Source organism: Diplotaxodon limnothrissa, linkage group LG1, assembly GCF_057381915.1.
Source record: "Diplotaxodon limnothrissa isolate DT_005_m linkage group LG1, D_limnothrissa_male_GT1.1, whole genome shotgun sequence".
Taxonomy (NCBI): Eukaryota; Metazoa; Chordata; class Actinopteri; order Cichliformes; family Cichlidae; genus Diplotaxodon; species Diplotaxodon limnothrissa.
The window spans coordinates 42,750,660-42,767,722 of record NC_140596.1 but is presented as its reverse complement, the minus strand read 5'-3'; the positions used below and the strand labels follow the sequence as shown (position 1 = coordinate 42,767,722).

General features: G+C 47.2%; 1 pseudogene; it reads right to left on the bottom strand.

Annotated features, from left to right (window-relative positions):
* Window positions 1–14,439: 14,439 nt before the first annotated feature.
* On the bottom strand, window positions 14,440–16,083 carry LOC146640268 (histone H1-like; annotated as a pseudogene).
* Between the last annotated feature and the right edge of the window lie 980 nt (window positions 16,084–17,063).

The window sequence follows — 17,063 nt, the reverse complement described above, 5'->3', positions numbered from 1 at the left end:
TCTGACTGAGAGATCGGTCAGACTGAGTCCACTGTTAGAGGCCAAGATCATTAAAAACCTTCACTAAAGCTATTTCTGTATGTGCCTATGTGCTCCAAAACCTGACTGAAACTCTTCAAATGAACCATTTCTCTGCACATAAGTTAGCTGTTTTACAAATACTATTCCAATAGTTTTTGAGATAAAAAGGAAGGTTAGTCTGTAATTAGCCAAGACAGCAGGGCCTTGGGTTAAATCCACACATACTATCTCCTTCACGTCTTTGTAGTGTTCATTTCTTATGCAGTGAGACAAATGCTTAACAAAAAAAATCCCCTGGATCACTGGTTAAGAGATAAAAAAAAGAGTAAACAAGCAAAAGGAGAGCAACATAATAAACACAACACCATCGCAGTAAGTGTAAATAACAGTAAATACTAAATATTGAATACTGAATGTTATTGTACAGCACGCAAGAGCGACAGGGCACGCAATGTGCTTTGAGGTAGCAGCCAAGAAAGGTGCAGTTTGTGTCTGTGAACACCCGTATGTACACTTGTATGCACACCTGTGTGGATCAGCACGCTTGTGTTCAAAAGGTTTCTCCATGTAGTGATCTGCTAGGGGGTGTGGGGAGCCACAGCCCCGACCCCTAGGGCATGAAGCAAGCATGGAGGAGATCCAGGCCCCAGACATCCAGAGGCCCCCAGACTGCGAGAACCCAAGGAGGACCATCGGAGGGGCAACCATGGCACCCTTCTGAGAAGAGCTGAGGAGAGCCCAGACGAGGGGTTACCCGGCAGCCATGGAGCAAAAGCCAGAGGGGGCTGCAGTGACTTGCCCGTGGGCTCTGCACCAGAGCAGACCAAGCTCCAGGCCCAGAGACCTGAGGGCCCCCCACCCTCCGGAAGTGGCCCGACCGAACCACAGGCGCCAGCCACCGGCAGGGAGTGTGGTGAGGGGAGATAGGCCTTCATGCCTTGGAGGGCGTGAGATGTTCCCAGAGGGGTGGAGTCTTAGACCCGACCTGACATATAGACACAGACGAACAGGCACACACAGACACAAACGTGCATTCCCACCCTCATGCTCACATATACAAACACTCGGCACTCATCCAACATGGAGACTGACACAAATTGACACTGTACACACAATCACACTCCCCAAACATACTCTATACCCCAGGTCCAGGTACCCTCACCCCTAGAGGGGGAAACCGCACCTAGACCCAGGAGATGTTACCCTTTTCCCTGGGGTGGACACAAGCAGACCACCCCTGGCTCCACAGTAGCAGGGAGGCCCTTCACTCCAGATGCCAATCGGACAGTGAGCTCCTCATCCCAGCCCCTCTGCTCCGATGGCTAACAGAGAATGGGGGTGAGTGAAGACCCCAAACCTCCCTCCACCCGCTCATATGTAGTGTTGCTGCGTGCTGTTCTAAAGTGTATTTAAAACATGGGAGGTCATGGTGCTTCCTGCCAGAGGACAACAGGTGTACTTGCTGTGTTGTCGGTTGCAATGTTAGATCACATGATCAGGAAGGGAATAAGCTGGAAAAAGGGCTCTCTTTTTACTGTTTCCCCTCCTGGAAGCAACGGGGGGCTCAGGTATCTGATGTTACCAAACAAAGACGGCAGGCCTGGATAGCAGCGGTGAGACGAGCTGATATCGAGTTCTCTGCCATCCCCAGTTTTTTGTTGGTGTGCTCCCCACATTTTCATTCCGGTAAGTTCTAAAGAAATTCATATTGCTCTTTATAGGCTTTTAGTTTTATTTTCAATGCGCCGAGGTCATAGAAAATTAGAACAAACACCCTAATGTGTGATGCAGCAGAACTATGTTCTGTTTATGGAGTAGCTTATCAACTCCTCCAGAGTAGCAAGTGGAATTTGCCTTTTTTGCGGACGGTGTGTTTATGTTTTCATCTAGAGCAATTTTGGGGGCAGCTGCTGAGGAGAAGTCAATGTTATGTGTAACCTCTGGCTGTATCTTGGTGATATGGTCAACGTACTCACAACGTGGAGGCTTAAAAACGGCCAAATCTTGTACCCAACCGTTTGTGAATTAGATGTGCGCCTCCAGGGATTTATAATTCCGAAACTGATTCGCCGTGTATGCGCTGACTCCACAGACAAGGTACGCGAAGATATCGGGATAGGACAACAGCGTTGGGTCGTCTGGGTTTCCACTCCACTGCCTTATTTCAAACGGGTCCACATTACCGATGCACACTATTTTTTCCAGTTACCGTCTCTTGGCGTCTGAGTGCAATCGGTCGTGATACAGCCCTTTTGCACCTATTATAAGCATGGTTCTGGCAGTCCTATTTCCAACACAGTGTGTTTGTTTTGATTCGTGGCCTTCTGACATGGCGCCGCGATCCTACAATGCACTGCAGCGTGACGTCAACTCCAAAGCCCTATATGTATGTGTTATGAGAGTGTGAGTAATGTGGATGTCTAGGTTGTGGAATAAAATTGAGGCACAGGCAGCCAGAAGAGGACAGAAGGGGAATGCATCCTAGTGACACACCTGCACCCCAAGGCCCTACATTATGGTGGGGATGGGGAGGGAAGAAAGGCAGGGGCCAGTTCCCCTGCTGACTCCAGTAGACACCCCTGCTCTCTGGAATCCACCAAGGTCAGGGGGCCCAGGCCCATCCGAACGGGGGCCCATGGCAGCACCGCCCTGCCCAACAGAACCTGAGGTCAAAGTCTGCCGCATCTGCAGAAAGCAAGTACTGCTCACCAACCTCTTCTTTCTCTGGCCAGCCCAGGGAATATAGTGTCCGAAGTTAAGCATTGTTTCTCCAGCTCCTTGGGGAATCACCAGCTTCAGAAGTGCGCCCACCTTGTTAGGAGATCTGGGTTGTTGACCCAGAGTTTTGAGTTCTCACTATTATTGTACTTTGATTTTGCCTTAATTTATCATTTCTAGTCTTTTGCTTTCTTTGTCAGAGTTCTGCCTTCTGGTTTCTGTTCTGTGTTCCACAGTTGCTTTCTCCCCTGTCTGCTGTTTCCCCTTGTCCCCGCGTCTCTGTGTTATGTTTCCTGTTTTACTTTGAAAGTCCGTGTCTCATGTTAATGTATCTGGTTTTGCTTCCCTTGTCTCGTTAGCCCTGATTTGTCCCAGTCATGTTTCCCTCCTGTTTCCCATTTCTTGATCGCTCCTTCTGTGTATTTAAGCCCTGTGTTTTCTTTTGTCTGTGTCTTGATCTCCATCATCCTACGCTGTGTGTTCTGTCCATTTGCCAGCCAGTTTGTATTCTCAGTTTGTTTAGTTTTCTGTTCTGCCTTGCTATCCAGCAGTGAAGCTGAGTTTGTATTCACGTTTGCCTCCGAATGTCTGCACTTTGGGTCCTCCATACCAGCACTCCTGCCTGCACACATCCCACACATGACACACCTGATGGTAAAGTATGCCATTTTGCAAGACATACTCACTTCTGTTAATGCCTGTCTCCTCTACTTGGTCCTTGTCTATTGCTTGCTGAAAACAGGAAGTTAAACTAGGATCAGCTTTTAGCAACTCTACTATATTGCCAAGAATTTGAAGCCCGAAAGGGAAGTCCGGCTTAGAGTGCACTTCTGGGAGTACTATAGTATGCTGGAACTTTTCCTGTCTCCTTTGTCTGCTACTTTTCTGAGGCTTTCCAGATGCAGCTTCCCTTTCCTCATTAAAAATGGCAAAGCACTGAAAACTTCTGAGGTTTCACTGGACTTTTGAGCTTGAAGTCTAGTAACAGCCACCAGTTGGGGTGAGTGGATAAGCAGTAAGAGAACAGGGGTCCGTTCTTCGTACCTCGCTTACTACATCCAAGATCAAATCATCGCGCTAACTTTGAGCTCGCTATCCTGGTTCTCCGAACACACCTGTTGTTGACGATTAGTACAGCTGGATGAAGTAATGTGAGATCACTGGGTGGCTTAACAGGGGCTACGCATCGATAATAGAAACATTGATCGGGAACCCTCTGATTGGTCGGCGAAAATGTCAAAGGAGCGTGCTCGGTATTTTTCGGCAGCAGAGCAAGAACTGTTGATTGAGGGATTTCAGGAGTTTCTGTCAGGGCTCTGTGTGCGGGCAGGCAGAGATGAGGATCCAAATGCAGGACTCGGAAAATGGAATGTAACTCAAAAAAACCTCAGCTTTACTGCTGGCAGGAAAACAAACATGAAGTGAGGACGGAACACTGAGACCAAGAACACACAGGCATAAACTGATGGTACGACGCGACACTGAGCATGGGAAAACACAGGGCTTATATACACAGGGTAGTAACAGGGAAATCGGCAACAGGAGGGAGACACAGCTGGGAGAGATCAGGGCTAACGAGACAGGGGGAACAAAGCTGCACATACTAACATCAGACAGGAACAAGAACCTTCAAAGTAAAACAGGAAACAAAACACACTTTACTAAGACACAGACTAGACAGAGACAGACTTGACACTGACCAAAGGCTACTAAATGATAATCATAATCACAACAGTATCAGATCATAAATCATAATATAGAAAAACACCAAGATAACTGAAACACCAAGTACCAGAGAAACAAAGGAAAATCCATGATGCAAAAGTACCAAAACATAATGAACTCAAAATACTGGGTCCAACGGACCCAGAACCGTGACAGTACCCCCCCCCCTCCAAGGGCTGACTCCCGACAGCCCCAAACAAAAAAAGCACAACAAAGCACCAGGCCAGGGCGGGCGGAGGGGGTCCAGGATGGAGGGACAGAGCCCAAACAAAAAAAACAAGGAGCACCAGAGTCCAAAAAATGCAGGAAAGCATATCAAAAACAAAACGAAACCAGAGCTCACCAAGAGTCTACAAAAAGTCCAGGGGGCCGACTGTGCACACGGCAACGGTGGCGACGTGCGAACAGTTCTGGAGGCCGACCGTGCACACGGCGACGGCGGGCAAACAGTTCTGGAGGCCGACCGTGCGGACGGCAACGGCGGCGAGGAAGCAGTTCTGGGGGCCGACCGTGCGGACGGCAACGGCGGCGAGGAAGCAGTTCTGGGGGCCGACCGTGCGGACGGCAACGGCGGCGGGAATGCAAGCCTGGAGGCCGGCCACGCAGAAGGCAGTGGCGGCAACAGAAGTCCGGAGGGCGGCCACGGTGGTGATGATGCCCAACAAGCGGCCTGGCAGATGACCGACAATGTGGAGGTGGTAGGAGGGGACCCGAAGGCTGCGTGGCCCCTGCAGCCCCAGGCGAAGCGGAGGTTGGATCAGATGAGGCAGAGGCTGAAGCCGAAGCTGGGCCAGGCGACGCTGAAGCGAATGCGGAGGCTGAACCAGGTGAGGCTGATGCAGAGGCGGGGCCAAACGAAGCTGGTGATGCGGGAGCTGGACCAGACGAGGATGAGGACGCGGGAGCTGGACCAGACGAGGATGAGGACGCGGGAGCTGGACCAGACGAGGATGAGGACGCGGGAGCTGGACCAGACGACGCTGAAGCGGATGCGGAGCCTGGACCAGACGACGCTGAAGCGGATGCGGAGGCTGGACCCGGCGAAGCGAATGAAGCTGAAGCCGAAGCTGGACCAGGCGAAGCTGAAGGCAAAGCTGAAGCCGGATCAGGCGAAGATGAAGGCGGAGCCGGACCAGGCGAAGATGAAGGCGGAGCCGGACCAGGCGAAGATGAAGGCGGAGCCGGACCAGGCGTGGGTGATGCTGAAGCCGGAGCCGGACCGGGCGTGGGTGATGCTGAAGCTGGAGCCGGGCCAGGCGTGGGTGATGCTGAAGCCGGAGCCGAGCCAGGCGACGGCGTGGGTGGAGACACAGAGGCTGCAGCTGGCGTGGACGAAGACACGGAGGCTGCTGCAGCTGGCGTGGACGAAGACACGGAGGCTGCTGCAGCTGGCGTGGACGAAGACACGGAGGCTGCTGCAGCTGGCGTGGACGAAGACACGGAGGCTGCTGCAGCTGGCGTGGACGAAGACACGGAGGCTGCTGCAGCTGGCGTGGACGAAGACACGGAGGCTGCAGCTGGCGTGGATGAAGAGACGGAGGCTGCAGCTGGCGTGGATGAAGAGACGGAGGCTGCAGCTAGCGGCGGCGTGGAAGCTGGAGACGGAGGCGCTGCAGCAGGCGGCGGCATGGATGAAACTGCCGCTGCAAGCGTGGATGAGGTTGCTGGTTGAGCAGCTGGTGGCTGGACGGGCTCCTCGGGCCCCCCAGCTGACGAGGAAGGAGGCTGGACGGGCTCCTCGGGCCCTCCAGCGAGAACAGTCTCAGGACCAGTGGGCACAGGGGCCCCTGGAACACACAGGACAAAACCAGCAGGCGCACGGGCCTCTGGCAGGGAAAGAACAGGACCAGCAGGCTTCAGCCGCCCAGAGCATTGACTCTGCTCAGGCAGTGACAGCCGGGTGCAGTCCTCAGCTGGGTTCCTAGCCTCCAGGGGTCCAGAGTAGGCTGAGGGCTGAAACTCAGCCTCTGGGGAGGCCCTGGAGCGCGTCACAGTCTCTGAACTGGCCAGCTTTTTAGGAATGATTACATTATCATGAGGTTTGTTGCTCTGCTTAGAACAAACTGATGAAACACAGTTCCTTTTAGATTGATTTGACTGAGCTTGTTGTACCGGGGTAGCAAGTGACACAGGGTGCAGGGCTAGTGGCTGCTGAACAGGAGGCTGAACTGAGGGTGACTGAAACAATGGTTGGGATGACGACGGTGGTGGAATTGGAGACTGAGCTTGAGGCCGGGCGGCTAACTGAGCTTGAGGCCGGGCGGCTAACTGAGCTTGAGGCCGGGCGGCTAACTGAGCTTGAGGCCGGGCGGCTAACTGAGCTTGAGGCCGGGCGGCTAACTGAGCTTGAGGCCGGGCGGCTAACTGAGCTTGAGGCGAAAGTGGTGGTGGTGGAGTTGGTGACTGGGCTACAGGCGGCTTCTGAGCAGGAAACACAGGACACTGAGCTACAGGTGGCTGCTGAGCAGGTGACACTGGAGACTGAGCTACAGGTGGCTGCCGAGCAGGGGACACTGGAGACTGAGCTACAGACGGCTGCCGAGCAGGGGACACTGGAGCTGAAAGCGGACGGGCAGCTGACTGAATAAACATAGCTCCAGAATAAACAGATCCAGACGGAACAGTCTTAACTCCTGGATCTGAAAAAACATTAGGCGCACAGTCTTCTGAACCAATGGGAAAATAGTCATTCTTAAAACAAAAACTTTTATTTTCCCGAACCGGAGAAACACGAGCTGTAGTGTTCATGTAGCTGGCGTTCGCAGCTTTGGGGGAAACAGTCTGTCTATCCCTTGACAAAAAAGGCGAATGAAGGGAGACTCTGTCACTCACCCTAGGCGGTTGTTTGAGCTGAATCCCAGGCTCCTGCTGGAGCTGTGAGTGCTGGCTGCGTGTTCGCTGCCTCCCTGTTGAAGAGGGAGCGGCGCTGGCGGAATGTGACGAGGGAGGACTCTGCTGTGGCTGCTCCTGCTGTGATGTGGAAATGCTGGGTGAGTCAGATGGCACGATAATAATCCCTAACATCTTGTAAAAGGCTTGTGCAGGCGTGAGCTGATTGCTTGCAGGCTCGTAGTAATCCTCCCGGGACCGGCTGGAGCGTTTTCTGCGAGACCTGGGCGTCTGCGGGGAGGAAGCAGACGAGTGGGCCGAAGGGTAGGCTGCCAGCGAGGAACGGCAGCACGGAGGCCCTCCAAGCGCTAGCCGAGTCCCGTCAAAACGGGAGCTGCTTCCACGGTGAGTCCGCTGGATCCATTACTGGTCGCGTCGTTCTGTCAGGGCTCTGTGTGCAGGCAGGCAGAGATGAGGATCCAAATGCAGGACTCGGAAAATGGAATGTAACTCAAAAAAACCTCAGCTTTACTGCTGGCAGGAAAACAAACATGAAGTGAGGACGGAACACTGAGACCAAGAACACACAGGCATAAACTGATGGTACGACGCAACACTGAGCATGGGAAAACACAGGGCTTATATACACAGGGTAGTAACGGGGAAATCGGCAACAGGAGGGAGACACAGCTGGGAGAGATCAGGGCTAACGAGACAGGGGGAACAAAGCTGCACATACTAACATCAGACAGGAAGAAGAACCTTCAAAGTAAAACAGGAAACAAAACACACTTTACTAAGACACAGACTAGACAGAGACAGATTTGACACTGACCAAAGGCTACTAAATGATAATCATAATCACAACAGTATCAGATCATAAATCATAATATAGAAAAACACCAAGATAACTGAAACACCAAGTACCAGAGAAACATAAAGGAAAATCCATGATGCAAAAGTACCAAAACATAATGAACTCAAAATACTGGGTCCAACGGACCCAGAACCGTGACAGTTTCAGAGTTTAATTAAAACGCAAGGGAACACTGCAAAGGCTGCAAAAGCAAGGAGAGAGGGCTGGCAGAAAGTTGCTGACAAATTAAACTAGTAAGTAATTTAATAATAATAATAATAATAATAATAATAATAATAATAATAATAATGATGGATTGGATTTATATAGCGCTTTTCAAGGCACCCAAAGCGCTTTACAATGCCACTATTCATTCACTCTCACATTCACACACTGGTGGAGGCAGCTACAGTTGTAGCCACAGCTGCCCTGGGGCAGACTGACAGAAGCCAGGCTGCCATATCGCACCATCAGCCCCTCTGGCCAACACCAGTAGGTGGTAGGGTAGATTTATTATATTATATTACATTATATCCTCTTTCACATTAGAGCCACAACAGGACCCACTAGAACATGGGAACAAGTAAAAGTGAAATATAAGAATATCCTACAGAATGGTAATATTTATCACTTATATTGCTTTTAGTCTCTTGGAAAGAGACCCTGAAATAATCTGTTTGTTTATAACAGCAACCAAGAAAAGGGCAGAGCACAAAAAGACAGGTGGTGGTCCTGCACCCCCTCGTCAACAAGTTGGTTAAGTGAATAATACCCTCACGGGAAAGTCGATATCTCTCTATGAGCACACTGTCGCGCTGAGCTAAAGGATCCTGTCTGTCCTGCAATATACGCTGAATTCTGAGGACTCTCCTTATCAATCTTGCACCTTCCGCAATGGGTTGCTCGCGTATACGGACAGGACATGGCTGCGACAGACTTCCCAAATCCACCTTCGCTTTTATAGCCGTGGTCTCTCATCTTGATTACACGAAGTAATTTACAATTACTACTCTGAACTGTGAATTACATCTGAAATAATCAAATACATGAAATAGAATGATTAATATGGTAAATGGCCTGTATTTATAGCACTTTACTAGTCCCTAAGGACCCCAAAGCGCTTTACATATCCAGTCATTCACACAGACATTCACACACTGGTGATGGCAGCTACATCAGAATCAGAATCAGAAAGGGTTTTATTGCCAAATGTTGAGCAGGTTTACAACATTAGGAAATTGCTGCGGTGCTTCAGTGCAAACATGCTGTCATAAATTGCGCTTAAATAGACATGAAAAAATAAAAGTGCTACGTAGAAAGATATATGCATGAGATATACATGAGATATATACATGAGAATAAGAATTAAAAGTGCTACGTAGAAAGATATATACATGAGGTGGTGATCAGTGCCAAAACATGGAATCATGCAGTGAACACAGCGTAGGGTCATGAGTTAGTGGCGGGGACAGTCGTACGTTTATTGTTCATGTGTCCGACAGCAGAGGGGAAGAAACTGTTCTTATGGCGAGAGGTTCTGGTGCGAATAGACCGGAGTCCACATTGTAGCCACAGCCACCCTGGGGCGCACTGACAGAGGTAAGGCTGCCGGACACTGGCGCCACCGGGCCCTCTGATCACCACCAGTAGGCAACGGGTGAAGTGTTTCGCCCAAGGACACAACGACCGAGACTGTCCAAGCCGGGGCTCGAACCGGCAACCTTCTGATTACAAGGCGAACTCCCAACTCTTGAGCCACGATCGCCCAATAGTACATTTCCCTTTTTTTAGGAAATGACCTGTATGTATCTGTATGAAATCAATAAAAGGATCAAGTACTGCATTATCTTTAGTTACATTGATAATATGTATTTATGGTAAAACAGTGGTGGAATATCGCTGTTGCTTTCGTATAAATGAAGCGGACATACCTGCGTGGCTGCGATCTAATCCTGTTTACATAAAGTAAACCTGCTCCCGAGCAGGTTTACGCTTACGGATCTTGTTAGGTTTGTAGCATAAACCTATTCGCTGGAACGTTAAGACAATATAATTACACTGCTAAGCAAGACACAAATAGGCAAAGTTCTTCATGTTACTCGTGCACGGGAGAGAACCGGACAACCGCTTGACTCCAGTTGGTCTCGTCCGTCCTCCCGTAACACTGTCTTTTTATTGAGGTTACATGAATATGCATAGGTTCATTAACATACGACGTCTACATACAAACAAAGAGTACCTTGCCTGTGTGTGTGTGTGTGTGTGTGTGTGTGTGTGTGTGTGTGTGTGTGTGTGTGTTGCTGATCAAAGGGTCAAACATCCTTGGTCAGGAAGAGGGTAGCCTCCCCCTCACCCTAGATGGTTCATCCTAGATAACACGGTGAGGAAGTCCTGCAGTTCATCTAAACAAAGAGCACTTAGACTAGAACAGACGTAGCTACGTTAATCCTACCATAAAACAATAAGACACGGTATGACCTCTCATGCTCCCAAAGTGCTGTCTAATACACACAAAGTTTGCAGACTATCAAGGATCAAAACCTCTACCAATCTACAACTAATTACAAAACTCTAAGCATATATAAGTAAATATTTCTAAGCATAAATGACAATCAACAATACAAATCTAACATTTCCTCCCTTTTTGACCTTTATGCTTGAAAAGTTCCCAGGTATGAATACCTCATGTCTGACAGTTTCAATGCAAAACTTTTTATACTCAGCATATGTCAAATCACCCTAAATTACTGAAAGGTACACAGTTTAATAAATGTATTAGCAGTTACCCCATTCATTGAGCTCATCTCATGGCAAACTGCATCTTACGAGCAACCAAAGAAATTGTTAATTTAATAGTGAAACTAAAAAAGTAACATTTTCAAAAACATCTCAGCTTGGTGGTGCTTCCTCCGGGTGTGCACATCACATGTCTCTCTGCAGAGTGGTTTAAGCTCTGCAGGGCGTCATGAATGTCTCTTCCAGTTGTTTCCATCACTGTCCATAGGACCAGAGTCCAAATGTATGTAGAATAGACATTCAAACATACCAGTTGGTTTTGTTGTTCGTCAACATGGGTCTCAGCTATTTCCAAGCTGCAGACCTCTCAGCACTCTAGTTTTATGGCCTCTTACCAGCCCCCATCACCTGACTTCAGACCTTCGTCTTGTGAGGGGGATATTTATGACTCCTTAATTGTCCACGCTCTGCAGAAAAAGCTCTCTGTGGAAAGGGTGCTGGGTTCCGTCATCTTACTGCTGTTATGATCCCAGCAGCCTTCAGAGTGTCATCGTATGCACAGTATAGTGGCACAGCATTAGGTGATGTTCATAGGAAACTGCTGTCATCACCACCATAGCTTCTGGTTCCTGTGCTTTCACAGAATCATGATGTCATCCTCGAACTCCTTCTGCGCTGTCGATGGAGCTTGGCACGCTCCCCTCATCCCACGAGTTTTCATGTTCCAACGCTGCTGAAGGTTTAAGGCAGAGCACGTCGTACACCTTAGTTGTCTTCCTCAGCGTCAATATTGAATCTTTCATTTTATTTAAAATCTCCTGGAAGCTCAGTAGCACAGCTCTCTCCTGGAAGCTCAGTAGCACAGCTCTCTGTGTGATGTCTGCTGTGCTGAAGATGATCTCTGATCCTCCTGAAGCCTCTCTCCTGGCCTCAGCTCCCATCTTGTGGACGATCCTCTCCTCTATTTTGCAGGCAGTTTCATGGTCCTTGCTGTGGCTCCAAGGTCTGATCTCATGATGGGCCCCAACCAGCTTGACCTTTGACCTCAACCACTGCCTGGCTGTCAGCTATGCCTGGAATGGTTCACGCTTCTCACTGGGCCTCTGAAGATTTCTCAGGAGATTACTGCTGCACCTATATTTCCTTGCTAAGAAGAAAAACTTCTATTTGGAGAGCATGTCAACAATCATCAAACCACATTCTTTAGTTCAGTGAACTTCACTTATAGGCCATCAAAGCCTCATCTGAACATGGATGCACCACTTGCATAGGTTTAATATTTGTAAATAAAACGGCTAATCACACAAATCACTGCAACAATAATAGTAAACATTGTTTAATTTTAATCCTTGCACTCCACCTCTTGACGCATGGACATTCCCATGCGTCAACTCACCAAACCTGGATCCCTGTCTTAAAGAAAAAAAATTAGCTAGATCATGTCCCAGGCAACATCAGGGCATCTCCTCTGGAGTAGCTCCGTAACCCTGCAATAAAAGATGTTAGCGTGTGTTGCATATTAAGTTTGCTTAACACCTGGCTCTCCCAGGAGCCTGCATACACACCATCACGGCCTGGAAAGCAAAATCTGGAAGTGAAATCAAACTTCATACCTGTAAACAATTGTATCATAAGAGTAATAAGCATTCAACATCAGCAAGACAAGTGTCATGTGCAGGTTTTCTCAAATCAGTAACTACAACTATTACCCTAATTCACCTCAGACATGGATTATCCCATGTACTCTGTTAACATTAATGTAATCAGTGACTTCTCTTAAGCAAAGTCACTCCACTCATATATTATTATTATGGGTTCAAAAGTGGCCAGCAAATGAGCCCATAATAAACTATTCCATAAATACCGTAATCTCTTATTTGTTTTACCCATGTCACTTGTCCGCTTCAGCTGAATCTACCACAGCATTCTCAAAGAAACAAACATTAGCAATACACATTGACTGTGGTCAGACGGAGGTCAGACACAGGTCAACAGATTCTAGAGGTGCCATAAAACACCATAAAGTTAACACTCGCTGTGGAAACAGTAACACTGGTCTCATCACAGTATGTCTCAAACTATATTAATTTCTCCATCAACATATGCCTGTAACTACAGTTTTCTTCACACATAAACCCAGAAATCTTGTAGTAGAGAAACATTAGCCAGTATTCCTATAAATCACATGATCAAACACATGAAGAACCGTAATGCTGTAAAAACGAAAATGCAAATGTTAGCGCTTGCGCAGGCGTATGCATACTTTGTCACAGATATCTCTGTGAGCACACAAGCTAGTGAATGACACACACATAGTAAATTCACAGACACAGAAAATGGCATTTAAAATGTTAAATCATCACGCAACCTCGAGTGTTGCTGTCATCTTTCTGCTTCTGTAAAGGGAAGCACACACAGACTCATCTGCACCCCTGCCAGGCGGGGGTCAACTTCACACAGTCGTGTTACATCAGTAAAGTCTTGTCAGCTTTTGTCAGCTTTTACCAGTCAGTCAGTTTGTTTTCCTTTCACTCACTCATTCATGCATTCATTCTTTCTTTCTTTGCTGATAGTGGAACCTATCGTCGCATTTAGTTTCCACTCTCAGCAAAATGACGTCATTTCAAAAAGAAAAAGAAGAACTTTAGTTTGGATTACATCGCTGAATCCTTTTGGACTGGGACTGTCATTTAATAATTGTCCCAAATAAGTGGCTTTCTCCAGAGTCCATTTAAATGTGGAGAACTCACTTGGCACAATTTTCTCGACGACGTGTAGCGCTTTTAATTCCCGACGTGCAGATCTGCTTAAAGAACAGAGATTATCAAACAAAACTTTCAGTGCACTGTGAAAGTATCAAAATAAAAAGGCCTTGTTAAGTCATGACACAAGCTCCTCATCTCAGGAGGGTAAATCATACCATTAGCATGGTTTATCATACCATCATACTAATCGGCAGGCTTGACTTCACAACAAAAGAAAAATCATCAGCTAGATTCACTCCAAATCAACCATCAGCTGCACACACACAACATAATCCTAATGTCTTATTAGCTATGAGTTTAATTACCAGGTCTGTGCTCTTCACTCATTTAGGCCACAGATCTATTTTATTCAATTTTCCTTTTCCCTTCATCATAAAACATGTGACATGCTGTCATGCACTTCACAAAACAGTCTGTTCTGACGTATTCAGAGTTGTATATCTAAATACAGGATTCACTCGCACATCAAAGCAGGAAACTCAGTGTTTTAGAGTCTCTACTCAACACACAACAACTCCAACACATCTCATTCACTCATACTAGAATTCAGTCACCTTTCATTAATCTAAAACCAATCAACTAATTTGCATATCAGCTATTAACCCACTAAGTTGACAGGACGACAGAAAAGCATGTTCAAAATAGTATCACAAAAGACAATTTCCCTCATACAGTAAATTACATGTGCTGCCTCAATCAAGCAGGAAGCTTCTCCCAATTTACCATTTTAACAACTAAATTTATTGTCTGATCACTGGTTGGTCAAACCAGGATCTTTTTTCTCACAAAAGTTAAATTGTTGTCCTGCAACTTGGAGAGTCAATTTTTTTTCTTTAGGATAAATTCAGCATTTGATAACAAGTGTCTGCTAAATTGACACTATTGTAACACTGATGAAAGATAACAAGCTAATTTTCATTACATGTGTTTGTGTTATTAGGCAGGTCTAATGCATGTCTGTGGAGCTGCATCTCCAGCAGAGCATGTTCTTAAAGCTGCCTTTCCTACACACTTCTCTGCTATTATTTAATCATTTCTTAACTAATGTGCTATGAGTCTTCATGAGTCATTTTGTGTTTGGAATTGTTAGTAGGGTTAATGCATGTTCTGCTTGTGTGTGTGTGATTTTGTATATGTTTCTATTTTCGCAATGTTTCAGACTCCGTCTCAATTTTCCAACTTAAGCAGTCAGTTTTCTTTTCCCCAGGTTTGCTAACCCAAATTTTGATTTCCCACATTAAATAATTCCTATGTGTTCTCACCTAGTCTTCTCACTCTGTTGTCCTCTCCCACTTCAACAGTCCAACAGCCGGCAGTTCTCCTTCAGCTTTGTCCTGTGTCCCACTGTCTCTTCTTGCCATTTTACTCCACAGGTGGCAAATGTCAAACTCCAACTGTTCAGTTCTCCTCAAACGTTTTCTTCACATGCACAGTGAAGTCACAGCCACTCTCACTATTGTCCTCTGATGCGGTTGACTTCATGCTAGTGGCTGAAGTGCTGCTGCTGCTGCCTTCCTGGGCGACTTCTTAGCAGCTGCTGCCGGTTTCTTGGCTTTGGCCGCGGCGGGCGTCTTAGCTTTGGTCTCAGTAACCCTGTTCATCTTGAAGGATCCGGAGGCCCCGGTGCCCTTGGTCTGCACCAGAGTGCCCTTCGCCACCAGACTCTTGATGGCGGTCTTGACACGGGCCTTGTTCTTGTCCACATCGTAGCCTCCGGCAGCCAGAGCCTTCTTGAGGGCGGCCACGGACAGGCCGTTGCGCTCCTTGGAAGCGGCCACGGCTTTCACAATCAGCTCGCCCACGCTGAGGCTGACCTTCTTGGGCTTGGAAGTCATCGTCTTCTTCTTCTTGGCCTGAACCTCGGCGCAGGGCGCAGGGCGTGTTTATGATGGAGCCTTTCCCACCACAGCGCTGGCACGTTGAACGCATCATGAAGGGTCCATTTCTTTCATGTCGCTAGCCAGCATGCTAGCTGCATGTGGCTTGCCCGAGTCACTCAGTCCTTTTTGAGCATTTCAACATGCTGCCACCGCCATCTTGCTCGCCCCTCCGTGGAATTCATCCAATCAGACAGGAAGATGGGTTTGCTTTCTTCTGCTGCTGTTTATCCACATTGCTGCTGCTTTGCTGGGACTTTTTGTGCTCAGGACTTGCTGCTGTCTCTTTATCATGGAGCTGCATTCCTTATCTTCAGGGAGGAGTGAGCTCGCTTGTGAGGTTGAGAAACACATGGCACTGTAAATAAGTCAGCCAGAAACTTGGCCTGCATGTTTCCAATGATGTTAAACTATAACTTTCTTCCGACCGCTGCATGTGGAAAATTGATTCAGGTCTGCTTTTCACCTGAAAGTGACAACTAAGACATTTCATTATTATCATCACTGCTTAATCAACACATATCTCTCTCTCTCTCTCGCTCTGTGTTTTTGTGAACAGTCCTTTCCTTAAAAGCAGAAAATGAAATTATAGTTGTTTTTTTTTTTTTTTTTTTTGGTTGATCAACACAAAACCTTTTTCCTATGATTATTTTTTTCTACAATATAAATTCTCCCTCTTATTCACTCTTTTTTTTTTTTATGTACAATAGCTGGTGACCTGCAAAATCACCGCTGTCACTCACAATCAAAGGCAATTACTCTTGCACAGTGCACAAAAACACTGTGATGTCAGACACATTCACACTCACTTTGTCATCTGCAAAAATAAATCACATGGCTGATGATATGTGCCATGGTGATCCGTAAATATGATCACCAGTTTATTTAACTATTTTTCAACCCAACAAACAAATAATCAAAAACATGATGCTGATGTTATGAACACTCTACACACAAGTCAAGATGCAGGAAAACTGCTCATGGAAACGTTGCACACTCCAGTTATCACAGTTATCATAGCGCTGTTTCCCTCTCTTAGAGTAGTTCTCAGACAGCTCTCGATCTGATAATGTGTAGCCTGCTCATCAGCTCAGAAGAAAAAAAAAAAAACTGCAACGCAACATCACACAGTAGTTGCTCTGCCCACAGCGGCAAAGTCTTACACTTTCATATTCAACTCAGCTTCTCCATCATGTACTTTTAGATGTTTCATACAGGGTTGAGCATATTAGTTGTTTTCACAGATGTGCTCTATATCTCAACAATGGCTCATAATAAGACGACAGTCTTCCACACAGGTCAAGTGCCTCTATGCACTTCATTAGTTTAAATATTTATCTATATCACTTCACCTCACATGTCATCGTACTGAATTTAAGCAACCACAAGCGTAATGTAGATGACTTTTAACAACTATCCACCTCAATTACGTCTATGGTCTGGCACACAGGCTGAAGAGTTAACGTTTTGTGTCAGCAAGGGGTGGGGGGACAGCCACCCACCAGAGCATAGCTGCTGATGTGGGCTGGCCTTCTC